The following is a 10,000-nucleotide window of genomic DNA, read 5'->3' on the forward strand; positions in this document are numbered from 1 at the left end:
CTCCTCTCCTTCCACACATCCTACAAAGGGGATTGTCAATACGCTTATCAATGTGGTGTTTAACATAATATGTCCAGATCGCTTGCTCCTGTGCAGCACATAACAACGCCACTGTTTCAACTTTTAAATCACTTCTGGCTAACCAATTCCAGGTTTTGTCATTATCTACCTCCTCCGGCATTTCCCTGATAAACTGTCCATACATCCTTTTCTCCGTTCATTTGTATTTAAGCTCCAGGGCCTTCTGTCGTTTGAACTCACTCTTACTGGTGGTACTTTTGTCTCAATCGTTCCTGATGTACAAACCCTCTGGATTAACTTTTTCTGCAGAATTTATTTCGTACAAGCCTAAGCTATTTTCCTCTCCTCTAACACAGTGTTCTATGCCTATTAAACCTCTGCCTCCTTCATGCCTTTGTAAGTACAGTCTGTCCATCGCTCTTAGGATAAAACGCACCATATATTGTCATCGTCTTTCTTGTTGTTCTGGCTACGCTTTTTAGTCCACTTTCTTTGCAATCAAGGATTCCAGCCCCATATCTGAAGATAGCTACTGCCCATGTATTAATCGCTGTAATTTTATTTCTGCCATTCAGCTTTGATTTAAGAATCAACCTGAGCCTTCTCTTGTATTTCCTTATAATTTTCTCTTTCATCTCATTTTCTTTTATCTTACCCAGCTCCACCATCCCCAAATATGTGTAATTTTCCTGCTCCACCTCATTCATTACTTCGCCATCTGGCTAGTTTTCCTCTCTTCAATGTAAGAACAGCACACTTTCTAAGACCAAACTCCATCTCAATATCTTTACTGAAGATGTGAGCCGTGTTTACAAGTGACTCTATCTGTTCTTCATTCTTACCATACAGCTTTAGATCATCCATGAATAGAAGATGATTTAATCTGTACTCTTTCTTTCCCCATTCATAACATACATTGACCTTCCTGAGAACTAACGACAGTGGAATCATACTCAATACAAACAGCAAAGGCGATAAACTGTCACCCTGAAATATTCCCCTCTTAACATCATCACTAATTTCTTCTCCATTAGCTGTTAACGAAAGCTTCCATTGGCCCATACTTCTTTGCAGAAATTTTTCACATTGTGTGCAATTCCAAACATTTCCAAACACCCACTAATCCAAGTATGGGGGACAGTCATAAGCTTTTTCATAATCTATCCAAGCCATGGCCAGATTAGTATGTCTTTTCCTACAGTCTTTCAGTACAGTCTTGTCAATTAACAATTGATCTTTTGTGCCCCGACTCCTACGCCTACACCCTTTTTGTTCTTCTGGCAGAAGGTTCTCTTTCTAAATGGGTGTACATCTCTTCTGCTATCATTCTGTCAAGAGCTCCCACATTAGAGGGAGGCACGTAATAGGGCGATAGTTTTCCACTGCATTACCTTTCGCAGGATCCTTTTGGCACAATACTGTACGACCATATGTCATTCAGGTAAATGATCTTCACCCTCCAAGATCTTATTCAGTAATTCTCATATGAATGTTATTGAGGTTTTTAATCCAATATCCTTGGACACCATCCTTCCCTGGTGCTCTCCAATTCAGGATCTTTTGACACTGTTTCTTTATATTTTCAATACTAATCCCCTCTCTTTCCTGAAGGTTTTCGCTGTTACTCTCATTCTTTAGATCCTTTATCCATCCAGAATCTCTATCATGTTATTTCTTAACACTCCAAATATCACCCTATTCTCCTCAGCATCTGGCACATAATATGAACTATTTCCACCTCCATTCAGTTCCTTGTATATCTTCTTTTGATCAACACTAAACATCCTGTTTGAATTAAATGATTCTTTGCTCATATCTTTGAACTTTTGCTCTCTTTGCTATCATCCTCTACTTTGGTTCTTCGATCACAGTGTGAAGCCCCTTTCTTTTAACTCTATAATTTCTTCCAGATCTTTCAGTTTTCTTTTCTTTTGTGTCCCAAGTTCACCTTTCTTTTCTCTTTCCAGCAAGTTGACCTCCTGTTTCAGTCTTTTAATATCCTCTGCAATTCTACGTTTCCATCTCGGTTCATCTTTTTTCCTCTATATGATTTTCTTCAAACCTAGCCGATCTGCCACCCACACACTTACAGCCCTGATTAGGTCATTCGTTTGTGTGATGGTGCTAGTTTTCATAAACTTGATTGCTCCATTAACTTTTTCAGTTTTACATCTTAAAGCCTTTTTGTCAACTTTTTAAAACATTATCCCTTCAGTTGTTCTTCCATCTGCCATTACTTCTTTCATCTGTTTAATAATCTGTCTCTGTTCTGGGTCAAACTCAACATGGTTGATTTCCGCTTCATCTATATTAACCTACATCAGCCTCCTCTTCTTGGTTATTTCTACCCTCTTCCTGATCGTTTCTGATCTCAGTTTCCTATTCACAATTTCAATCTGTCCTCGTCCTCGATACTCCATGCTCGTTCTGTACTTCATCTTCCATGTCCTTTTCATTATTTCCAACTCAAGTCCTGATAACCACCCGTTCTTTCTGATGGCCCTCGCCTGGTCACAAACACGCAGTTCCGTTGAGTTAAACATACCCCTTACTCACCATTCTCTGAACATTCTTTGTCTGTAGCCTTTGATGGGTCTCCCTTCTTCATCAAACGGCTTGCTTCTATAAAAGCATTCCATCACTACCTTGTTTACTTCTTTACTCCATCTCATTCTGGCGGTAGTAGAATAACGACCGGGCCTCCGCTGCTCACCCGAGGAACACCTGCCGGACGCGGAGCCTTCACTTGAAGTTCCAGCCCCATTTACATCGGTATTGGATATACTCTGATTTGACATTTATCACTCATGTAGAGGTTTAGTCACTTTAAGGTTGCACTACCACTGTGTTTTTATCAAGACACCATCTCTAGGGAGATTGCCAACCAAGGCTACAGAATCCCTCCTACCCTTGAGACAGACTAGCCCCCGCCGGACGCCAACCCGGTCTTTCATGGTCTTGGGGAATTTATTATTATTATTATTATTAATATTATTATTATTATTATTACTACTACAATAATAATAATGATAATAATAATAATAATAATAATAATAATTATTATTATTATCATTGATACTTTTATTATTGTTATTATTATCGTTATTATTATCCTATTATTATTATTATTATTATTATTATTATTATTATTATTATTATTATTATTTTGTTTTTGTTGTTGTTGGTGTTATTATTATTATTATTATTATTATTATTATTATTATTATTATTATTATTATTATCATCATCACTATTATTATTGTCATTTTATTACTACAACCATTAATATATCTATTGTTATTACTATCGTCATGATCATTTATATCACTACTGTAACTATTGGCATTATCATTCTTCTAATTATTGTTATTTTATTTTTTTATTATTATAATTATTATTATTATCATCATCATAATCATCATCATTATTATCATTATCATTATTATTATTATTATTATTATTATTATTATTATATTATTATTATTATTATTATTGTTATTATTATTATTATTATTATTATTATTATTATTATTATTATTATCATTATTATTATTGTTGTTATTATTATCATCATTATTATCGTCATTATTATTATTTTCATTATAATTATTATCATCATCATCATCATCATAATTTTTATTATCATAATAATAATAATAATAATAATAATAATAATAATAATAATAATAATAATAATAATAATAATAATAATAAAGATAATAATGATTATTATTTTTATTATTATTATTATTATTATCATTATTATTATTATTATTATCATTATTATTATTATTATCATTATCATTATTATTATTGTCGTTATTATTACCATTATTTACATTATCATAATTATTATTACTATCCTTATTATTACTATTTCATTATCTTTAGTGAAAGAGAATAAAAGAAAGAAAGGATGAAAGAAAAGAGAGAAAGAGAGAATGAAAGACAGAGATAAAGAAAGAAAGGATAAAAGTAAGAAAGGAAGAATAAAAGAGAGAAAGAGAAAATCAATAATAAAAAAAAAAAGAATTGAAAGAAAGCAATAAAACAAAACAAAACAGTTCCGGATGCTGCTTCGTGTGAGACTCGAGGCTTCATATCACCACACCGTGTCTGGAAGAAACTTTTCTGGAGTTGTTGTTAAAGTTTTTTCATATATTCTAAGTGGTTTGCCGTTAAGAAGAGGCCGCTCGCGTATTTTATGAATGTTCTTATGCTTACAAATTGTTTCTTTTATTGTTCCAGGAATGTAATCGTTATTGCAGATCTCCAACGGGAAAGCTTGTGTTGTATATTATTTTTTCTGATTTTTTTAAAGGTAATGTGATTTAGTCCCACTGTTCATAATCTTTTATTGACTTTTATTGCTTAATTAAATAAAATTTAATGGTTCTTACGAGATGCATTAGGTAAATTGTATTTAATTTGACTACGGTTATAGTCCAAGGCTTATACATACGCGTGGTCATGCACACACGCATACCTCCTTATAAACACCCTTATAATCACACGCACACACACACACGGATACACCCTTATAACACACACACACACACACACACACACACACACACACACACACACACACACACACACACACACACACACACACACACACACACACACACACACACTTATAAACACACACACACATCCTTTTAAATACATACATACATCCTTATAGACACACACACATGTACAGACTCTTATAAACACAAACACACACACGTACACATCCCTATACCCTTATAAACAAACACCACATAATTTCACCAAATCCCTGCATTTGAAGGACCTACAACTTTCATCAAGCAGATCAAACGCGGGGAGAACGCCGGGGAAACTTCTGTGAACGGAGGTACCTGTCTCTCCTTCGCCAGCTGCTCACGTTCTCAACAATCTCTTCCTGCCTCGGTGAAAGGGATCGATGTTGACGACTTTATGGCACTTTGCATCGCGGGAAAAGCGAAAGCGGACGGACCGGCAGCCGGGCGGTCAGGGTAAGGAAGTGTCCGATCTGTTGAGGAAATTGAGTTGCCAGGTTGAGCGATGCGTGGCGGGGGGGGGGGGGTTAGTACTAAGGGTGTTGGATTCGCTTTGTGTGTATTTTTTATTTTATTTTTATTTTATTTTTTTATTTTTTAATTTTTTTCTCTCTCGGGATTAAAAATTTAGGTATTTAGTACAGTACTGTTTTATTCGTTCAATTGGCAGTCTCTCTCTATATGTATCTTTCCCTCCTCCCTTGCCTCTGCCATTCCTTACTCCATCAGAGGAGTTGATAGTTGATTATTGATATTAATACTATTTGACATAGTATACTATTTGGTGTTTTGACAAGGAGAAAGTGCAGGGAATAACCCGAAAGCATAGGTTCTCAGAAGACAAACTGGTATACTCACATTACCTATTATGCAGAGGTTTTCCTAGTCACATTCGAGCTATATATTTATCTGATGTTATTTATTTATCCTTAAGCTCTTATATAACTGTAATAAAGCTGTACAGATGCCTTAGAGAATCCCCAAGCAAAATGGATTCACCCTTTCCGTGGATTTCGATATTCAGTTTTAAAACATTAGTCTATTCCACTTTCTCTCTTGCCAAAGTAACGTCCCCGCCTTTCCTCGAGAGTGTTCGTTAGAAGTGTCTTTCGGGAAGCAAAATGGCCGAAACGAAACAATATGAAAAAGGAAAACTTGATGACACAACCCTCAGGTAAGAAAAAAGTTATGACGACTACTGGAGAGATATAACGAGCTTGAGGAACAGTTTCTTTGTCAAACAGCACAGCGACGTCGGGTCTTCGGTCCTAAGGTGTATTATTCCGTGCCTTCCCGGGATGATTGGCGTACACACGTGGCGTAATCCTTGACCTTTTTTCATAACGAGGTCAGCTAACAGACGACGACGAAGAAGTAAAATGGAGTCCATTTATAACATTCACACACAAACACATACATACACATACACACACACATGTACACCACACACACACACACACACACACACACACACACACACACACACACACACACACACACACACACACACACATATATATATATGCACAAATCTATACATATCTATCTATTTACAGATAGATTGATAGCTATATACATATACATCGATAATTCATGCATGCATATATCATATATGTATGGATGCTCCCCCCACAATGCACATATAAATAACCACAACAATTGCACAACGACAAATAGACAATATAATCGACACAGCTCTGGGTTCTTGACCGACACTAAATGCAGTACCACATAAAAAAAAGGCAGATGGACTGATATTACAGGCTGTGCCATGGCCAACGATGTCGTTAACGGCGGCGTCCTCGTGCGGTCCAGCAACGAACGAGCGGCGTCGATGTACAGCGACGGACGAAAGTACCTGGCACACCGAAGGGAAGCGGGTGGGGGGGGGGGGGCGCCGGTTACGTGGTGCTAGACGGCGGGTTAGTCTCTGGCATTGCATGAGTAATAATAATAAAACAGAACTCTCTCTCTCTTTCTTTCTTCCTTCTCTCTCTCTCTCTCTCTCTCTCCTCTCTCTCTCTCTCTCTCTCTCTCTCTCTCTCTCTCTCTCTTTTCTCCTCTCTCACGCACCACACACACACACACACACACACACACACACACACACACACACACACACATTATATATATATATATATATATATATATATATATATATATATATATACATATATACATATATATGATATATATATATATATATATATATATATATATATATATATATATATATATATATATATATTATATGTATGTATATATATATTCATATGCATATATATGTGTGTGCAATATCGCAACTATAAGCACAAGCGCACGCCATCCTCTGCAGGCGTTGCTCTCCTCGGGTCTCCTTATCTCTCCGCGAAATAGACTGACATCAAACTCAAATAGGCTATAATGCACCTAATAAGTTATCCTTACAAACATTATCAGTAACGTGTATTTAATGGCGTCATCACTCGCCCATATTAACATCAGTCGGTAAGGCCATGATTATGTCAGCCTAGACACTTCATGAATTTAATAGTCGTATAATGTAATGACTTATGCAGCGAATTTACAACAAAAAACAATATTTTAAGTCACGGGCAGATATATACAGACAAACAGACAGAGAGAGACAGAGATAATTGGATTGATGGATAGAGAAACAAACAGAGAGAGTGAATGAGAGATAGATAGAGAGAGAGAGAGAGAGAAGGGGGGGGGGCAAATACACAGACACAGTCACAAAGAGAGAGAGAAAGAATTTGCTTCCGGGGCTGTGGCATCCACCATCAATCGACACGGCATCCACTGACCATACCGCCTCCCCCCCTCCTGCTGATATCAGTTTGCTTCGTTTAAAGCCATCGTCATCCCAGTGTCAGTGCCTCCAGCCCCCCACCCCCAGTGCCACCTCGTGGACTCAGAGAAAGACAACACCTGTCTGTTTTCTGCTCGGCTGGGGTGTGCTTGTCTCCGCTTCTCTTTACGTGCCATTGCTATGACGGCATCTCGTTTCTGAACGTGTATTACGATTAGCTCAGACTTCCCCCGATATCCCCTGCTCATGTATTCAGTTTTACTCGACCTATCTTGTATACTGATGATAATAGGGAGCACATTAATAGGATCACGACAAGCAATGATATGCAGCCGGAAATGCGTACCCATGTGTTGCATAAATCCATACATAACACTGACCTTATCACGCTTATTAGGTGAATCAACACGAACATATGTCACGTGTTCTGCCGTTTGTATTACTAAAAGCGCAGTAAATAACAAACAACAGTACTTTCGTTCTCCGGCGATTTGATCACGGAGCTGATGTACTGGCGCGACATCGCTAATGTTTCATAAATCGGGCTTGTATGTCATGCTCGGGCTTTTTCTCTTCTAGCTCATAACTCTTAGGTCATAACTTCTAGCTCATAACTTCGTCAGTTCCTGTCCCGGAGGTCTTCCTCATATACTGTATCTCGGACAAGAACTTCTCCTCTGATAATAGGGGATCCCCAAGGACTTCCTCGGTATAATCTATCTTGCGGGACAAGCCTGTGGTGTTTGTACATTTAAAGGATCTTTGTGAGAAGTTTTCGCCTTTGAATTCTCGAGGTCGCCATGGCCGCCGGTGTTGTTGATCTTTATGATTTTAGTGATTATCTTCAAAACTTTTTGTTATGTCAATTTCTCGTTCCCTTAATATATATCATTATAACTACGTATTTCTTCCTTTACTGTTGATCATCTCTTCAAAATTATTCACTACATTAGTCAAGACACGCTGTTGTATGCTAAATCATAATTTTAATTTATTGATGTTTCCAAAAGAAAACCAAAATATAGGTTTCTCCTCGCCATTTACCGAGAAACTATTTTCCTGCTCTACTCGCCTCCGAATAAACGATATAAAAAGGAACATTCAATCGCAACTTTATCGTTCAGTATGTCAACAATAAAAAGGAAAACCATTACTTCAGGAGTGGAATAAAAATGTTAACACTTCTTTACTTTTCCTTCCTCCCACAGTCTCCTCGTTATCTCTCCCTCTCTCTCGTCATTTTTCCTATCTCACCTCTTTCCAATTTTTTTTTCCGGCTTTCCCTTCCTCCCTCTCCATCTCCCTCTATCTCGATCTCTGCTCCTCTGTCCCCTTCCCCTCTTTAGTTCTCTCCCTTCTTCCCCTTCTCTCTTGCTATCACTTCCCTTTCGCTCCCCTTTCTTTCATTCGCCCAAAGCCAATTTGGTTGTTGTAAAGAGAAAGAAGGGAAAAAGAAAAGTTGTATCTAGTTATTTTTTCTGAATCGTTCCAAACTCAGTTCTTGGTACTGCATTAGTCTAGCCTCTGTCTTTCTGTTTGTCTGTTTGTCTTTTGTTTCACAGTCTGTCTGTCAGTCTCTCTGCTCCTGTCTGTCTGTTTGTTTATCTGTCTGTCTGCCGGTCTGTCTGTCTGCCTGCCTGTCTGTCTGTCTGTCTGTCTGTCTGTCTGCCTGCTTGCCTGCCTGCCTGTCTGTCTGTCTCTCTGTCTGTCTGTCTGTCATTCTTTCCTTCAGTCTGTCTGTCTGTCAGTTTGTCTTTGGCTTCGCACTTAAACCGTGACTGCAATTTACATGCGGTTTCCGAGTGACTGTACACTCGCCAAAATGAATGAAATCGGTGACTCATTTTTATCATTTACTGGCCCTTCAAAAATTGCTCGATAGGTACATAGGCTTCGCTCCTCCTAGAATTCGGTCTTTGAATATGGTGAACATTAAAAAAAAGTCTTATCGTCTTATTATAAGAAAACATTGAATTTATTGAACAAGTGAGAACTATGACTGTAATTCAGTGATTAACATCGAACAGATAAATTACTTTATCAGATATTCTAGAACTATTACTATCACATTCTACAACTGTTATTAATGTTCATATTGTAGACCCAAGAGCTATTATTCAAATTCAAAGAACAATTTAGTACTACAATATCATTATGCTATACAGAACGATCAAAAGCCCTGATTACTTCAATTCAAAGTACAGTCTAGAACGATTATCCTAATGCATCAAATCGTTAATTATTTCTTGCACACACACGAAATCCAAATGACAATATAGTTTCATGTTTAATTTCCACCATGTTCAGTAGTTAATAATTGAACTTTCATTAACGCAAATAATAACGCAAATAATAATAATAATAATAATAATAATGATAATAATAATAATAATAATGATAATAATAATAATGGTAATATAATAAAATAATAATAATAATAATAATAATAATAATAAAAATAAAAATAATAACAGTAATAATAATAATAACAATGATGATGATAATAATAATGATAATGATGATAATAATAATAGTCCATGCAAGATTATTATTATTGTTATTAAGATCATTATCATTATCATTATCATTATCATCATTATCATTATCATTATCATTATCA

Source organism: Penaeus monodon, chromosome 5 (assembly GCF_015228065.2).
Source record: "Penaeus monodon isolate SGIC_2016 chromosome 5, NSTDA_Pmon_1, whole genome shotgun sequence".
Taxonomy (NCBI): domain Eukaryota; kingdom Metazoa; phylum Arthropoda; class Malacostraca; order Decapoda; family Penaeidae; genus Penaeus; species Penaeus monodon.